The sequence below is a fragment of the Ochlerotatus camptorhynchus genome, unplaced genomic scaffold (genome assembly GCF_037179485.1).
Source record: "Ochlerotatus camptorhynchus isolate MF236.1 unplaced genomic scaffold, CSIRO-AGI_Acam_v1.1 ptg000089l, whole genome shotgun sequence".
Classification (NCBI taxonomy): domain Eukaryota; kingdom Metazoa; phylum Arthropoda; class Insecta; order Diptera; family Culicidae; genus Ochlerotatus; species Ochlerotatus camptorhynchus.
The window spans coordinates 546,143-565,877 of record NW_027040579.1 but is presented as its reverse complement, the minus strand read 5'-3'; the positions used below and the strand labels follow the sequence as shown (position 1 = coordinate 565,877).

Here is a 19,735-nt window from a genome sequence, read left to right as displayed (position 1 = left end):
TTGATTATTTAAAAAAATCGGTATAAATGGGTATAAAATCTCAAAAATCGGTATTCTGAGGAACCTTTATCTATATCGGTATAAAGTTCGAAAATCGGTACATATACCGATACATCGGTATACCTGGCATGCAGTTGACAAAAGCATGGATCACATTCAATTGAGAAACGCTTGCAGTCATTCAATTGAGTGTCACCTGCTGATAGAACCAGTTACCCAAAGCATGAAGTCGAATAAGCAGCAGTGGCCACTGGATTGAGAAATTCCCGGTTTTCCAGGTTTTCCCGATTTAAATTAAATTAATTCCCGGTTTTCCCGATTGTCTAACACAGTTTTCCTGGATATTGGAAACATTTTAATACGGTGAAATACCCTGAGTAACATTACAAGTTTTATCGAAGTATACATATAAGACATTGATTATTATTTCGGATAGCTGTTGATACATAGGAGTGCAGTCTGTAGCTGTGAGATCAGAATACGTAGTTTTTAAAGAATTTCAGAACAAGGAAATTTCAAGAAGAATTTTGAGAAGAATCTCAACGTGAATTTTAGCAGAAATCCTAATAAATTATGGGGAGAATTTAAAGGGAATGCCGAGAGGATGCTTTGAGAATGTTAAGATAAAATACCTGTAAAAAATCAGAGAATGTCTAAATAGTTCTGCTTAGATTTTCAAGACAAAATGAATTCCAACCTGTTAAACCTGCCTGGTCGAATTCAGAGCATAAGCGATTGAAAAAAAATAAAAGAGCTGTTCTTCGTAAGCACAGCAAATACCGAACCGATTCCACGAAAGCATGTTATTTTAAAGCAAACACGGATTACAAGCGACTCAACAACCAACTGTACCATGCACAGCAAGACCACCTTCAGCGTCGTCTGAAATCAAATTTTAAGAACTTTTGGCGCCATGTGAATGCCCAAAGAAAGGAAAGCGGACTACCCTCATGTATGACGAACGGCGTAGTGGCAGCGAACTCTATCGTGGGTATTGCCGACTTGTTTCGCACACAATTCAGCAGTGTTTTCAACGACGAACGACTTAGCACTCAGGATTTAATTGCTGCGTCTAGTAACGTCTCTCCCTCAACCTTCTCCAGCCATCCATTTTCTATCACCAGCGAAATGGTTATTTTATCTGGGAAGCAGCTAAAAACTTCAACGGGTTCCGGTCCAGATGGCGTACCGCCGTTAGTCCTCAAACGCTGCCTGACTGCTCTCGCGACACCTCTAGCCAACGTTTTCAATCTCTCCTTGGTGTCTGGGGTTTTCCCAGCTTGCTGGAAAGAGTCTTCCGTGTTCCCCCCAATCCACAAAAAAGGCTGCAAAAGGATTGTTTCAAACTACCGTGGAATAGCTTCGTTATGAGCTACCTCGAAACTTTTGAGTTGATTATACTCGAACAATTGGTTCAAAGTTTTGTACACTGTATCTCGACGGATCTTCATGGCTGCATGCTTAAGCGTTCCACGACGACCAATTTAGATACGATCACTTCGTTCATCATTCATGAAGTAGAACGTGGCCATCAAGTAGATGCCATCTACACAGACCTCTCCGCAGCATTTGACAAAATGAACCATGCCATTGCGTTGGTTAAATACGACAGGATAGGTGTTCACGATAGCCTGCTTACTTGGCTCTACTCCTACCTGACTGGTTGAAACATTTCTGTCAAGATTGGAGACTACGTTTCTTCATCCTTCCCCGTGACATCCAGCGTTCCCCAAGGTAGCCATCTTGGGTCATTTCTGTTTCTGTTGTACATGAATGCCTTAAACTATCGTATGCAGACGACTTGAAACTATACTTCGTGATAAAAGAACCTAGTGATGCAATTTGCTTGCAGCAACAATTGGAAGTCTTCGCTGAGTGGTGTCGTATTAATCGCAGGTCACTGAATGTCTCGAAATGCTCTGTAATTTCCTTTGGCCGCAAGCGTTCGCTTCTTCACCATGACTACTCCCTGACGGGCATAACTTTGACACGTGAATCAACTATCAAGGATCTGGGAATACTGATCGACTCCGAGCTCAGCTTCAAGGATCATGTTGCATACATAGTATCCAAAGCTTCCTCACAACTCGGGTTCATATTCCGCTTCGCTAAAAAAATTCAAAAGTGTATACTGCCTAAAAGCATTATACTTGGAGTATTCGACGGTCGTGTGGTCTCCATACTACCAAAATGAAACCATGCGTATTGAAGCTATTCAACGGAAGTTCATCCGGTATGCTTTAGGGCATTTTCGCTGGAATGACCCTAGAAATCTGCCTAGCTATGAAAGCCGTTGTATGTTTAAACTTAGAGCTTCTGGATGCGAGACGTAACGTAGCAATGGCGAGCTTCGTCGGTGATCTTCTTCAGGGAAACGTTGATTGTTCTACACTGCTGAGTAGTATCGACATCAATACCCGCCGCCGTAATCTACGATCGCATGCTTTCCTGAACAACCGCCTTTCACGAACCAACTACGGATGGAACGAGCCCATGTGGAGGATGTTTCGCATCTTTAACAGATGCTACAATGTATTTGACTTCAATTAGAAATAAGTGCAATTTCAAAAGTATTTTATATTAATGTGTCTAGTAAGTAAGTATACTGTCATTGGGGTGAATATTTTACCTGTTGAGTATAACATAAATAAATAAATAAATCCAAGGAAATACATAGGAATATTTCAACGATCAATTTCCAAATGGTAACTTTCACAGAGAATTATTGAGAACATTTTCAAGGAATTAGCTGCGAGAATTATTGAAAATACATACTATAATAATTGTATATTAAATTAAAAAAAAAAATCCTAGCGGGGATTCCTAAAGAGGTAGGTAGAGAATTTTTAAGATTGTTATGAACGAATATTTCAAGCGAGCGCCATAAGGAACTATAAGATGATTCTGGAGAATCCTGAAAGCAACTCTGAAAACATCTTCGGGTGATTTTAAGGAAATTTTTTATGTTTTTTTTACAGATATCCTATGAAGAATTACATCTTATATAAATCTTCAATTTATCAAGGTAATTAAAACATTGTAAATTTGAATATACAAAGACCTCAAACAGTTGTAAATATTTTATGGTAACAATAAAAAATTTATCTCTGCCTAAGAAACCTCTTCAATAGGGCACGGCACGAGTCGAACCCCATTATATGTAAGTCTGATTGGTGAACGACCGCAGGCCAGAAAGAGTTCTGAGACGCTGAAATGCCTGAGACTAAGAACTTTTTATTCCATATCAAACTAAGGAAAATCAAGTCGATAAGTGATTCAGCTGTTGTTGCCTGAGCTATATAATAAGTGTCTGGTGACCTCACAACAGGATCTTGAATGCTGAGCAAATACCGATAAGCAATTTTCCGGTTTTTATTCCCAGAAATGTTGGCAATTTTCTAAGTTCATACACCTTTATATTAAGCGAAATAGTAAATTAAATGGGTCACGAATACGAAATTTTTCTGCGTCCGAAATCTTCAACATTCGTGATAATTTACTCAGAACTCTTTACAGAATATCTTTATGATGGTCTCAAAATTTTTTCATGAAATCAGTCTCCTTTACAGAGCTCTTTTCAGAATTCCCATAAAATTAACGTTAAATTCTCTCGCATATTTAAGATTTTATACGTATTTTTAAAACTCTCAAAAGAATTCGCTGAATCTTCCTTTCATATTTCTTGTGAATGTGTGCTCCGTATTATTTTCTCCCAGAAACTTCTTAAAATTATCCTCAGAATTTCTTTATATTTCTCGTTTAAATTGCCTTGGAGGTCTCCTAGATTCTCTTCAAAAATTACTTTGAACTCCATAGATGAGGTACCTTCAGGAATTCTCTGAATATTCATTCAGGGTTTCTTGGAATTCTACTCGAAACTACAAAAAGCAGATTTAACTTGATGTTTATCTCACAATTATCTGAGAACTTCCTGGGAATAATTTTCTTAAAAATTCCCAATAGGGGAAATGGCTCTAATGTTGACCTATGAATCTAAGATGTGGCCCATCGCTAAAAATCTGTTATTTATCAATTTTATCTAGTTGAATGCGTCATTGGGACGGTACTAATGGATATTTTTGGTCGCTATTGAAAATTTATTCGATTGCTGAATTTATGTATGGGCCCAAATTAGGTGCATTTAGACCGACATTACATCCATTTCCCCTATGTTAATTAAACTTATTCATTCATTCATGAGCTATCAACAATTTGCATGGTTTTTGGAGCTTACCATCAATTACTGTCATTGGTCGAAAGGGTACAGTAACAGCCAGTGCTGTTAATTTTCATATCATTCGAATGAAGATGAACCAATAAAACCATTCAATCAATTCTGTGAAAACAAATTTTCATATGACCATAATTTGAAGAGCCCCTTTCTCATTCGAAGCTCATTATCGCTGTCAATTGAGTCAATCACTATCATTTGATATACGACAGTGGAGTATGGGGGGCCTCCCTTAGCTCAGTCGGTAAAGGCGCAGCTACAAAGCAAGACCATGCTGGAGGTGGCTGGGTTCGATTCCCGGTCCGGTCTAGGAATTTTTCGGGTTGGAAAATTTCTTGACCTCCCTGGGCACAGAAGTATGATTGGACTTGCCACACAATTATACCAATGCAAAAATGGTACAGGCATTGAAAGCTCTCAATTAATAACTGTGGAAGTGCATTTAGAACACTATGTTTTTTTTTTCCTGGATTTGTTTTCTTGTTTTCCGTGCTGAGCACCAATGCTACCGACGCCAGAGAAGCAGCTCCCACACCTGGACCCTACCTATCGACCCATCAACTCATGAACCGGGGACCAACGGCTTTACTTCCCTTCCGAAGAAAGGCGTGATCAGAGATGTTATGCCTCAGAACATCCCGGCGGCGCCGACTGGGATTGAACCCAGGCCTGCTGGGGTGAGAGGAAATCACGCTTACCACTACACCACCGGCACCGCGGAACACTAAGTTGAGAGCACGCAATAAGCTAATATGCGATACGCAATAAGCTTGAAATGCGAAGAAGACGAAAGAAGACAGTGGAGTATGGGAGAAACCCAGGAAAATGGTCCCGAACAGACAGTCGACCCGATGTCGGATAAATGTAAGGCAAATTTAAGATCTATGTTGACTCAATGTCGTGTTGTTGTCGGGTCAATTATGGGTTTTTGTCGAGTCAATGTCGGGTCAACATCGGATTGGGGTTTGGTAGAAGTCAGATTGGTGTCGGGTTCGCTTAGCTTTTTCGCCGGAATGTCGACCAGAGCTCCATTTATGTGTAGGTTACACTTAATTGAATGATATCATCATTTCTCAAATGAGCATGATTTATGCCTTCGTCAAATGACTAAGCAACTCCTCATTATCCCTCTCCAACGGGGGAGTTTGGTAAAGAGAGATGATCAAACCGATGTGTACCTTCCTAAAAAGTTGGCCTTGCTCGCTTTTTACTCTCTATCAACTCTATACTTTCATCTCCTCATCTATCGCATCTGTTATTTGAAATTAGCATCTTCAACTATAGTTTAAACTTGATTTGTCTATGATCTATGATTTTGAAAAATGATCAATGTCCAATATCATATATATTTATTTTCATCACAGATTCTTGAAATTTTTTGCAGTATGATAATTTTGAAGTCCTGAAAAATATTCATGCGCGAGAACCCGAAAAAATTCAGAGTCACTGAATTTAAAAAAAATCAAGTTGTTACTTATGTTAAATCTGCTCCGGATCCATTAACCTTTTGTCTGTACCTTGAGGTCAATTTGACCCCGGCCACTATGAAAGATTGTAACTTTTTTATTTGTCGTTGGATTTTAATAATTCTTTCGTGACTAGGTGCATCCACAAGAGCTCTGTAAAACTTCATGAAATGTGTTCCAAAAATCTGGAAAAAAATTATTGGTAAAACTTTATTGAAATACTGACTGGTCTCGTCTATTTGAACAACTTTAAAGAAGACAGTAAATTTCTATCTAATATATGTCCGGTTATAGCCAACAATTAAAAATGAATGTCACACTAGCGCTGCCTTGTGAGTGAATTCTGAACTAACCTTTTTACCTTAGGATAGGTCTTGTCCATCTGAACAACTTTGCTCAAGACCATCAGAACCATCCATATAAGCAGGATCTGTAGAAAGCGTTATATAATGTCTATTTAAGACGCAACTTGATCATTTTCGACTTACCACCATCTAGTGAGTATATTATGTCATAAACTATCCATAGTTTTGAAACCCTTGCATTCCCGAACATCTTTGCAGCAGGAAGCAACAACCTATATGGATGAGATCTCGTGATATGAATATTGAAATTGAAATTTCAAAAATCCCCTGAACCTCCGCTTAGATATAAAAATTTGAATTTGGGGTCAAATTGACGCCAACGGACAACGTAAGTTTTTTTTGGCACAGACGAAAGGTTAAAAAAATAATGAGAAACATTATAAAATGCATTTTTTTTAATAAAATTCGTTAGCAAGAGAATTGAGTTCTTTAATTTTAAAAATTAAATTGGTTTTCTGAGCATAACGATATTTATTTCGATTCCATATACTTGCATCTCGATTTTTAAATCAAGATTTAAAGCAAAATTATCACTTCACGTTTTGACATAAAACTAACAAATTAACAGCTCGCTAACCATACAAAGTACCACCGAGGGGCATAAGGTTGTGAATTTTGCTAATATATTCACACTTATTTAAAAGCTCCAAGATTGATGACATTTTGGATTTCGGCTCCCAGGCAAGAGACACCCTGGAAAAGTTAAACGGCTTCCGATAAATTCATTCCTCGCACTGCCTCCCTTCCGTTAAATTATAAATCTCAATATAACGTCGCAAAACCAAACCGAAACAGAAGTGCTTACTTTTCGTCAGTTCGTAATTGAAATCACAAGCTCGAGGGCCCCGTAATTTGCATTCCAATTTAATTACGATCCAAACCACTGCGAGTTCATGACGTTGAATGCCATTTACCAGCGGTGGCGGTGGTTTACGACTCAAATCTCGACCGGACCAGTTTCCCAGGAAAATGTTTGGTTTATAATATCTTTCTTAGGGAAATATGTTAATGAACTGTTTTCGTCACTGGACGACCAGCGGAGCACCGGGCATGACCAGCAGTAATGAAAAAATAAAAGACACGCACCCACACACAAAAACAATTGAAAACTCCTAAAGTACACACAAAAAACAACAAATGGAAAAATGGCGGAAATTTCTGATTTTTGCGGTCCAGTTGATGTGGCGAAACATGTTCTTCCGCTGAGAGGAAAGTAAAAGTTTTTCCTTCAGAAATTGGTTCCTGGCAAATGGAAATAGCTGCTGGAACAGAGAGCTTCGCAATCGAGGAAACTGGAACGGATTTTAATTATGAGTGATTTAATTAAGCGAATATTTGAGGCGAAGGAAAAGTTTTTTCGTTAGTCCGACGAACGGGCACGCGGTTCAGTTGTCAATTTCAAAGCGCGAACAATTTGTCAAACAAATTCCGCAAAGTTCAAATCCAACTGACAGTCATATTTTGGGGATTGATGTTTATCAAGAAGTTCAAACGCTGTCAGTTGAACCCATCATGGCCGCATTTCACTCCGTCGATCACGCGACACGAGACGCGGTAACCCGGAAAGTGGACCTTACCAAAAGCATTCATTTCCAATGTCAATCGACTTCGTCAATTTTGGAACCGTATCGACCCACGTCGTCTAATTTGTTCGGTACACTCTTGCTTTCGACAAGGCAGCCTCACCAACGGGTGTATATTTGAATATTAAACTGTTGTGCGTTTCGATGGCGTAGCCTTTATGTGGAGAAGTTATTGACGGGTTGGGTTGTTGGGTAGCAGTTACGGCTGTTTATAATTTATGTCGCAACGACCAGGTTTGACTACCTACACACACACACACTACGCGCCGTTGCAAGTAACAACAGCACAGAGAAGGTTATGGTGCTGCCGTTCGATAGAGCTTGCTAAGTGGTATGGTATTGACATATTGTGATTGACTTGTGGATAATAGCACATCTGTTCCAGAATATCGAGTGATCTGGGTTTATGATTGGTGTGATGCCTTGTTGAAATGTTTCATCGAACACATGTTAATGTAAATAATACTCATGCAAATAGAGGCCACAGGGCTATTTTAGCACCTTTGGGATTTCCTGAACACGAGGACTGAACAATGTATTATGTTTACAGAAGGTGGGAACCCCGTGCACACTTAAAAAAGCTATATGTGATAGGATGAAGAACGGTTTCAGCCCCCAATTGAACTTTACACTGTTATGTAAAAACACAGATGCATGTTAAGTTCAATGCAAATTAATGGTTTATTAAATAAATGTCAACGGCGCCGGTGGTGTAGTGGTAAGCGTGATTACCTCTCACCCCAGCAGGCCTGGGTTCAATCCCAGTCGGCGCCGCCGGGATGTTCTGAGGCATAACATCTCTGATCACGCCTTCCTTCGGATGGGAAGTAAAGCCGTTGGTCCCCGGTTCATGAGTTGATGGGTCGATAGGTAGGGTCCAGGTTTGGGAGCTGCCTTCCTGGCACGTCGGTAGCATTGGTGCTCAGCACGGAAAACAAGATCGACGGAAAAAACAAACCAAAGGAAAAAAAAATAAATAAATGTTAAATGTTTCAACTAAGGCCAGAAAATACCTCATTGTTCCAGCGGGTCAGCCGAAACGTTTAAGTAGTTCTATATTACATCGTACCTTCAACGACTGCTGAGTAAAGGTGCATCATTTTGAAAAAAAAGTACATATTTGCAATCTTATAGGCCACCCTCCAGTTTAATTCATAACCAACCCCAGAATATGAACTTGAGCAAAAAACTACAAGGGACAGCCCTATGGGGTTGTACGCAATGGTGACGTAGGACTACGTGGTCGCATATAATAAATCTTATTTTCTAAACTGCAGTAGTAGCTTGTGTTTTGTGTAGGAATTGGAATTTGAGCGGGGTTCTCTCTGTTTATACTTTTTAGTATGACGCGCTTGACATAGATGGCCCACAGCAACTCACGAAGAGCTACTGATTCCGATCAATAGCGGTGCGACTTCTTCCTCTTTCTATGGATGCTCATGTGGCCTGCAGCTCGCTGTTTGCAGTCAGCCTTTCGTTTTGTACTGGAGATCACCACCACTCACCACGTGGTGATTGAATAAACACCGTTTGGTGAGACCGGATGGAATTCCACTTTGAAATTTGTGTTAGGGAAATCGCTTTTCGCAGGCAATCGATGATAATTTCAATTATCAAAGCAACAGTTGCACATTTGTGCAATTTTCAATAATGACATTTTGAAAAATGGTAAGGTTTTAAATTTAACAGATGCGTAGAAACAAATATGATCAAATCGGTCAAAATCTTTCATAATTTTGTTACATGTTCCATTTTAGGTTTTCACAAAGTGTACCCCCATATAGAAATCACAGACGTAGTCCTACGTCAAAATGACAAGATTGATGAAGGTTTAGATGTCAAGCAAATGCTCAGTGTTTTAAACGAGGCAATTCCGCGAAATAAATTCAATAGCGGGTTAGTTAGTGCAGGAAAAACTGTTTATATTGAAATACCTAAAAAAAATTGAAAAACTCAAATTAATCCACCTCTGCTGAGATCTTACTAATACTGTAAACGTGACCATAAGGCGGGAGGTGATCGATGAATTCTCATGTTATTTGAGGTATTGCCAGATGGATTTTGACCACAGTCATAAACTGGTCACTGAGAATACCGGAACATAGCCGGATGAAGCCAATGTGATCCTGAGGTACTTCAAATGATTTAGTCACATGGCCCATACAAACCGGAACATGTTTCGACCATATCTTCGGAACCAGTTGACCGATTTCATTTGGTGGCTGTTGTGTTCAATTCGGTATAGTGTTTGTCGAGAAACACGACGTATTTCTTAAAATCCAGGATGACCGATTCCCAAACTATTCACTAGCGTTCTATGGGACTATGATCAGGGCGTCACAATATCAGCATCAATCCACAAAATCGATGCGACGAAGAGACTACTAGCTTTCTTATTTCTGTTGCATTCGAGCAGCTTCGCCTCATTCCACTATAGGAAACCAGGCGGACAAAAATAAGAAAATTTACTTTTTCTTACTCAGGTTCTGGAATACTCTATCAATAGTAAACACTTTGACTAAGAAGTTCCACAAATTTTCAGGTGTCTACGATTTGTAGTTTCAGAGATATTCAACTTAAAAGTTGAAAAAAATGCTGGAATCATACACTTTTTGCTTTAAAAACAAGCCCACATTAAAATATCATTTTATGATGTATTTAACAGTTATTCCTATGTTTTAACATACCATCGGAAAGCTTATGAAGAGAGCTTTCAATGAGAATGCAATATAATATGATGGAATAATATTAAAAAATCATAAAAAATAAAAAATAAATGATGAAAATATCAAGAAACACATCACAATTTATATTTTGTTGGTGAGCCATTTTTTCCCCAAACATTTCCAGATAATTTTATGCTCATGATCGAGTTTTATGTGTATTTTATTGAGTTCAGAAAAAAAAAATTTGCGCCATTTGGAAATAGAGCGTTTTTAAAAATTTGGTTAGATTTTCGCGTTATAACATTATTTTCGCGTAATAGGGGAATTTACATATTCTCGTCAGTATAAGCAGTGTGCATGCTTCTTTTCACATTGTACGCACAACTGAAGACCTTGTTTGTTTACATTCTTTTGCTGCCTGTTGTTTTATGTATTCAAATCGACCTAATTGTCCAAAATTGTCTATAATCGTTTTTACAACGCTCCAAACTTTCCATGTGAGTGTGACAATTATTGGCAGCTTCTTTTTCTTCGGCAGCCTTTCCATTTGATTTACGTGTTAACCGGTTGTCGTATTATCGGCACCTCTAAATTAGCTGCATTATGTTAAATTCTGGCATGACAATTTTATTCAGACATCAATATCAGTTTGCAACTGACTTACTACGAAATCGTTTGAATACATTTAACAAGATGTTCTGCTGTGCAATTACCGCTTGAAAATTGTTTGCCGAGAATAGTCGTAGGTGCCGAAGCCAACATTTACCCTATTTTAAATTATCATGATGAAACTGTTTTGTTATTTATTAATTTATTTGATAAGGCTCAACCGAATTAACTTTACAGAGCCGAGGATTCTTGGTCACTATACAATACATCTTAAAACTATAGTTAAAAGGTACAACACAATAAACATTTTATCTTCCGCTATCCAAAAAGGCTCCTCCATCAGAACTGGAGCCGCTTCCAGTGGTTTCATTATATGGCAGTTACGCCATCGGGAGCAGAGCGCTTTCATTGCAGCAATGGACGCAAAACGTGGTCAGCACTCACACACTCATCACAAAACGGTTGCTTTCCAAAGTCGATGACGCATCGACCGAAAGAACTGCTGATGAAGAACAATGAGGAGAACCACACAATGGTTGCTGCCGAGAAAACAGACGATCGCGTGGCACACATCGAGAGTGGCCTGCTTTTGTCGACAGCCGAGTGAACAATGTAAACTGTTTTGTCATGTTGAAATATGTTGTTGAACAACTGACTTAATTTAATTTTTGATATAAAAAGCAAAACAACAACGTATTAAGGATTTATTGTGATGGTGCTTATATGATCATTTATATATTTTATTTTTTCCTTTGGTTTGTTTTTTCCGTCGATCTTGTTTTCCGTGCTGAGCACCAATGCTACCGACGTGCCAGGAAGGCAGCTCCCACACCTGGACCCTACCTATCGACCCATCAACTCATGAACCGGGGACCAACGGCTTTACTTCCCATCCGAAGGAAGGCGTGATCAGAGATGTTATGCCTCAGAACATCCCGGCGGCGCCGACTGGGATTGAACCCAGGCCTGCTGGGGTGAGAGGTAATCACGCTTACCACTACACCACCGGCGCCGTTGATCATTTATATTTATACGTGTTTTTTGTGGGCTTTACTATGTATCAAACGTAGAATAAAGCATCTGCTGCCCACTATTCCTACCTATCGTTCCAGACTTGTTGAAGCTACCTATATTTCTCATTGCGTTCAGAATCGTACATAAATTGTTATGGACAGTTTCTAGTTTCATTGAAGACGGTTAAACACAAGTGTGCACATGGACAATAAAACTATTATTTCACTTTTTGACGTAAAGCTAACGCATAGCGAAAACGTTCAAAAAGCCTTCAAGTACACGCAAACCAAAAATCTATTACAATGAATGTTAGTTCCGTTTCCTATCATCCTCTGTTCATGAACATCGCAACGAATGTTAGAAATTGACCATGCAGGCGATGTAATGGTTTTTTGTCTTTTTTTATTTCGTGTTCAATCTAAGCTTTCGACTATACCAGTAAGCTTGTAGAACGACGCTCATTGTAGAACATTGTACAACGACGCACACACTTATCTCGAATCTCTCCAGCAGAAAAAGCATACGAAGTCGAGCATGCGAGAAAATGAGCGCTTCATGTTTGCTTTTAGGCTGCTCATTATTTAGAAGCATGGAGAGAGCAGTGGAGAAAGCACAGGTCTGATAGACGCAACGTCCGTGGTTCGAGTCCAGGCGGGAACCTTTTTTCTATTTTTTTCGACAAAATCAATTTCACTCACTAATACACTCCACATTTTTCGGTCTCCAATTTTCTTACATCGGACCGCAGCTAGGTATATCGCATCCTCGGTTCATGCGGTCTCCACTTACATCCTCTGATGATGAATCCCACATAATTCAGTGCCAACATCTCAAAGGGGCGTAATTGCTTTTGTAAACAATGACTTTAGCCGTCAATTTCTCGCGAATGAAATCTTACCTCCCCAAAATTACAATGCTAGCTGGTAGAGGAAACATTCCTCTACCTGCTGGTGTCATTATTTTTCATTAGTGAGCTTTTATTCGCGAGAAATCGACGGCTAAAGCCATTGTTTACAATTGCAATTACGCCCCTTTGAAATGTTGGCACTGAATTGTAAGCGAATCTTACATCCACCGGTTGGGTGTATGACGACGACTGAATTAAGGGGTTTAGAAGCAGAGGAGTGAAAGTCAATTCATACGCGAAGTTAGCGATTTTCAGAGTTGGTTGGAAATGCTAACATGAAGCTTTAGTGTGATGATTTATTAGCTAGAGAATGATTTTTAGAAGAGGGTAGGTGGATAGTTCCGTTAGAGTTCGGCAATATTAAAATTGAATAGAAGTTGAAAATGAGCGAAGAGCCATTAATTAGACAGTTTTTAAAGTCAGACGCACATCTTTTGCCTAACCCGTACGATGTACGCGGAGACTTGGAGTTAGAGTTGATCAATCAAGATCGGGAGGAGCAGGTACGAGCACTACATGTAACGTTTGTCGACAAAAATTCTCAAATCCTCATTTTTTTAAGCAGCGTTTTAAATATCGACGAAGAATTAATTGTGAGGTTTCGAAACATATTAATTACTATCAACAGTCAGGAGACAAATAATCCAGAAAAAATGATGCCTATTGCAAAGACAAATACCGACTTTATCTTTCTTTATATGATTGGTATAAAATTCCTGCAACCGTACATAAAGTACTTGCTCATGCTGGAGAAATAACAGTTCATTCGCCAGCTCCTCTTGGAATATTAGCAGAAGAAGCAGCAGAAAGTCAGCATAAACAGCTGACAAAATATCGAACTCACTAGCTAGAAAACGATCCAGAGTCGAAAATTTACATGATGTCTTCATTCAGATCCATTCATTAGTACCATTTGGATGGAGAAAAGAAGACAATAAAAAAAAGCATTGAGTTATCCCTATATTGTCAAAAGTTTTATGATATTCAAAGATTCTGAAAACTGCTCAACACTCGGAGATGATAACTGCAATACATTGAAAGAACTTATGGAAGCTGTCGACGAAGTTGAAGAATAAGAATGTACAATATCGAGAAAACAATATAAAAATAAAGATTGAAATAAAATTTACACCGTTTCTCTCAGTTATTTTTTTTATTATAGTCACTTAAACACCCTTGGGTCATTCGTGACTTGTCCCGGGTGAGATTTGAACTCGTAAATTTGGCGTGAGAGGTACGGATGTTAACCACTACGCCGGAGTCGTACCCGCAAAAGTAAATTTTAATCCCTCCATTTTTCACTCATTCTGTTACCTATCTTATAACTGAAATAAACTAGGAAGAACGAATATAACCATTAATTGAAATGGAAGCTATGCTATAAAATTCACAATATGTTGTCCGTAAGTAAATGTTGCCGAAAAAGACTTGAACATATTATCATTAAAGACCAATAAAAAACTAAGCCCTTATCAAAAGTTGTTCGTGAATCATCAAAATGTGTTCCTCGTCCCTTAGTTAATAATTACAACCATTCAATATCTTACATTGAAGCAAAAATGAAGAAAATATTTTTGTCCGCTTGCTTGTATGTAAATTTCCCATAGTGCATTCTAGCACCGCAGTTGGCGTCTACGTTATCATAAGTCTTCTCGACCTGGTTAATAAACAAGTAAAAATAAACTAAAATTTACCACTTTCTGACACATTCCTTCATTATACAAAACATGGCATTTTATAACACCTACCTCCTCTCATAAACCTCTTCACTATTCACCGACTTTTATAGCATTAATCCGCTTTTCATCACACCTACACCACTTACCTCGAAATTGGACATATTTAAAATTGGTTCAACACATCTTGAAACTCCTTCGCAACTACCATAATAACTTTACAGCGAATACCCTGCACCAACGAGCGCGCTTTGGCAGCAGTGTTTTTGTGAATGAAATTTTATTATTTTCAGCCAGCCGACTTGGCTGCTGATGTCATGCAGTACATTTTTTGTTTTGTTATTGTTTCCTTAGTTCAACTTATCCATCAAGCGAAACAGAGATGACAGCGGAAGTTTCTTCCTCTTTCCCCTTTCCTGTCGTGTTTGAATTTGAATGGCTCACTCACCCTTGGCGCTGTATGGCACGACCTACTCGCAGCAACCATAAGCAAAGCAGATGAATGGATGCTGGTGCAGTGCCTAGCGCGTGTGTGTATGAGTGTTTTTGTTTTTGGCTTTATCGTAATTATTCATCGTGTAAATGAAAAATAAAATAACGATCTGTATGCAGAAAAAAAAATAAGCAAAGTCAGCAGCGACGACGGCCAATTTTGCCGGTTCCCACGCGCGCAAAGCTGTTGTGCACGAGACACGTGTGGTACATTACCGGTAAACTTGAAACACGGGATCTGGGAGAAACTCACGCCAGGGTGAACAAATACTGTTTTTATGAGTAATAACGAGCGCAATATTTCTTTTTTAATATCACACTTTTGAAAAGAACGTGAGTAGCCGTTTGAGTTATGCCTTTCATTTGTATTTTTATTTTTCATCTGCATAAATCAACTGGAAGGTGCTGTTCTCAACACAGAAGCTTCGTCCGAACGGACCGGAATGTTTTCATTAGAGCGAAATGGTCGACCTTGTTGCAATCCCCGAAGGACAAACCGCAAATCCTGATAAACAAGTACACGTTTACAACCAAAGCGATTTGGTGGGATTTACCTAACCGAAAGGAACTTGTTCGAGCTTTCCTAGGAAGGATGCTCCTTGGTTGCTTGCTCAAGCGAGTCTTGCCCCAGACAGTGAAAACAAAATTTCCGTATTCAGCGCTAGCATCTCAAGAAATATAATCGGATTACATGCTCTTACTCAGCTTCTGTGTGCTCAGGCAAATCATGAGGTATAAATATCCTAGGGATTTAGGCCCAGCTGCAAGTGCTGCATGTATGGTCGATATTTGCTTGATGTTGAAAAACTTATTTTTTTTAAATCTTCAATTTAATTGTTTTTCTTTATCACTGCAATTGTTTTGTTGTTTACAAAGCACAGGTCGTATGACTTATAGGAAATTTTTGATTGCTGAAACCGAATCTTCAAACCGGTTCAACTGATGATCTCAAACTTTATAAAAGACAAAACCAGCGCCAACCTCGTCCGAATGCAGGTAAATCAGGGAATGGGTAGGAATGCGTTGAAGTGTAACTCGCTTCGTTGGAAGGCAAGAAGTTCTCTGTGGAAGTGCAGAGAAATCACTGAAATGTTTTATAAAAGGATTGGTTTTGCAGCAGGGTTCGTTTCGGCCAACGGTACACTGAATTAAAGTGATAGGTCAAGTCAAGCAACTGACGAACCTTGCATATGAAAGGGACTGAGATTAAAATCATGATGTTCTGCTCAGTGAGCAGAAACGGTCGCTGTAAGGCCACCGAGCCCCTCATATCACATCACACCAGTTATGATCAAGTTGTTGTTGTAAGCATTCAAACCCGGCACCGCTGATGACAATTTGCAGAAAACACACGATGTGCAAGCAATGTGACTATAAAACTCCTTAATATGATGGGACCTGGGTTTAATCGATAAACAAATCCACTGATTTCTAGAGTCTATAATTAGGTCACAACTCCACACCATTCGCAACAAAAAGCGTCTATAAAAAGAGGGGCAAGGTTCATTTTTCATGTTGATCTGCAACTTCTATTTATCCTATATATTCATGGCACAATTCAAAATTAAATCTAATATCACAACTCTACAAGTGTTTTCGAACCAAACTCGGAGCTTCATTATTTTTCTGATTTTCTGGAAGACGAGCTTGTGGAGTTCACGGCAATGCTTCTGGTACACCAGAAAAACTCCAGTAATTCTGAAAACTTAAGTCAATCCACGACAATCTCTGAGAATCGAAAATAAAACCGGACATTTGTGTGTAAGTTGAATTTCTAGGAAGTTTCAGAGCATCGTCCACTTCGAAAATTCCAGAGACTTTTGGAACGTAAGAAGACTTAGTTGCTAATTGAATTTTAAAATCAAAGTTCAGGGTACTTCTGGAACACTCTTAAGGATTTCGAATATTGGGTATGGTAGACAGGGTGTAGTATGAAAAACTAATTATTATTTTAAACTCAACTCTGTCTGCTCAAGAATCACGAATATCTTTAAGTACCTCGTGTTTCTGGGTTTTAGAAGTTCCGATAACCCCGTGAATTTCCAAAGTTTTAGTAATTTCAGAAAAGCAACAAATTATTAAGATACATTAATCTTCCATTCTCCTTTCTGTGAGAGATATTAAGGTAGAAATTGGTTGATAAATCATGGAATTTAAAAATAAGGGGCTCAGAGAAAATTTCGTTAAAAAAAATCCTGGAATTTTTTATACTGGGATTTGAAGTTTCTGTAACACATACCAAATTTCCATCATTCTGGGACTTCAAAACAATTTAAGAAATCCTTATCTTGAAAACTATTATTGAAAATGTTGGGACCTGGAAAAAGTTATGATCACGGACATAGACATAGGTGTAGTTGCATGGATCAAAGATAAGACATATACAGACCTAGACATAGACATAGTTGTATGGATTAAATATTGATTCTTTGGAGATCTCAATCCATGACATTTTGTTTTTAGGATTTCAAGATTTAAGATGAAATTTAATATCACGAAGTTTTAAATTTTTCAAGATCCTGGAATTTAAAAAAAATCTATGACCAAAATGCTCTCAAAGTTTTGGGATTTCATAGTTTTAATTACATAAACATTACACATAGACATAGACATAACATATTTTTCATCAGTAATGACATCCGGATGGAGTTTGGAGTCGATAAATGTCGAACAGTCAATATCCGTCGGGGTCAAGTAGTGGATACTGGCAGTTTCCGCATCAACAAACAGGAGGAGATTCGGAATATGGTTGAAGGTGAAACCTACAAGTACCTGGGGTTCCTGCAAGTGAAAGGGATTCGTCATACAACGATCAAGAAGGAGCTGCCGGAAAAGTTCTTGTATCGAATCGATCGTGTTCTGACGTCGTTCCTGTCGGCCGACAATAAGATAAAGGTGATAAACACGTTTGCCGTGCCCCTGTTGACCTACAGCTTTGGAGTGATCAAATGGACCAAAACAGACTTGGAAGCGACAGATTGAGCAGTACGAGTGGCGTTCACTAATCATCGCGCATACATCACCCTAAGTTGGCCGTCGAGAGAGTCACCTTGCCACGTACTGAAGGAGGACGAGGCATCACTGATATCCAAGCGCTATGTGTCCCAAGTCTACCGTACTGTTTGTGAGGCAGACCACGGGTTCAGCGCCCCGGCATTTGGCGCAGGAAGACTACCAGTTGAATTGCGACCTAAAAACTGTCGAAGATAAAGTCGGGTAGTGGAAGCTGAAGGAGCTGCGTGGGACGCATGCTTATCAGTTGGAACAAGCGCATATCGACAAAGTGGCGAGGTGAACTCTTTTCATAGACTGAAGGTTTCATGGTAGCCATCCAGGATCGGGTTATTGCGACGAAGATTTACCGTAGGTACATATTGCACGAATAAGTAGAAGACCGGTGTAGAAAGTGCAATGCAGTATGGGAGACGATCGACCATGTTGTTGCTCGTTGCCAAGCGTTGAAAGAAGTAGCGTATCTCGGTCGTCACAACGATGTCGCTAAGATTGTGCACTTGCACTGAAGCACAACTTGGTGAACCAGTACGTACCCTACTACAAGTACCTGCCAGACCCGGAACTGGAAAATAGTTGCATAAAGCTGTACTGGGATCGTGAGATCATAACGGATGTCCACATTCGTGCCAATCGCCCTGGTTTACGACAAAAGGATTAAGCGGGTAAACCTTATCGATATCGCTGTACCGTTAGATTGCAAAGTTCAGTCAACGTTCTCGACCTAGATATTGAAGTACCACGATTTGGCGGAGGAGTTGAAGCAGATTGGGGCCTCCCTTAGCTCAGTCGGTAAAGTCGCAGCTACAAAGCAAGGCCATGCCTGGCTGGGTTCGATTCCCGGTCCGGCCTAGGAATTTTTCGGGTTGGAAAATTTCTCGACTTCCCTGGGCATAGAAGTATGATTGGACTTACCACACAATTATGCCAATGCAAAAATGGTACTGGCATTGAAAGCTCTCAATTAATAACTGTGGAAGTGCATCTAGAACACTAAGTTGAGAGCACGCAATAAGCTAATATGCGATATGCAATAAGCTTGAAATGCGAAGAAGAAGAAGAAGAAGAAGAAGAAGAAGTTGAAGCAGATGTGTCACCTGGAAGATGTGCGTATAGTTCCGGTAGTAATCTCGGCGACCGGAATTGTTCCACGTACCCTTATACGTTCCCTTGTCCGGCGGTTCCAGAATCATCATAACTGATCCGACTGAAGCAAACAAATTAGGATGTAAGTCAACTGACGAATGAGATCCACAGAGCCTAACCCCCTTTGCATAAATACTGCCCGGGGTAGGTGAAATTGTCCAGCCAAAACTGTAAAATTATAAATACAGATCTCGGACATAATACAGGTTTGAAAATTGAGGGACTTTATTGAGATACATGATTTTAAGAAAAACAAAACAAAATCATGGATTTTCAACACTCGATCTGGGACTTAACAATAGATTATATCAATAAACTAAATCATAGAATTCAACAACTGAGTGAAAATTCAGTGGTAAAATCCACGGATAAATCCAGGATTTTTTTCCGGTAGTTGATAGTCTGGTTTAGAGTGCTAGTAAGCTGGACTTTTATTTAGTACAGGTCGAAGGAGTACTGAAACAAATCTAAAGCGTTTCACTTTGATTACAAATACCTTCGGATGAATGTAATTTCAACATTTCCTTACTAGACCACTCCAAGGAGAAGCAGGATGTAAATCCCAATT

The 19,735-nt window shown here is 39.2% G+C and overlaps 1 protein-coding gene across 1 annotated transcript in view; it reads right to left on the bottom strand.

Annotated features, from left to right (window-relative positions):
• Eip63E (cyclin dependent kinase Eip63E) overlaps positions 1-19,735 on the bottom strand; it is a 503,378-nt gene that overhangs the window by 226,333 nt on the left and 257,310 nt on the right. The window lies entirely within an intron of this gene.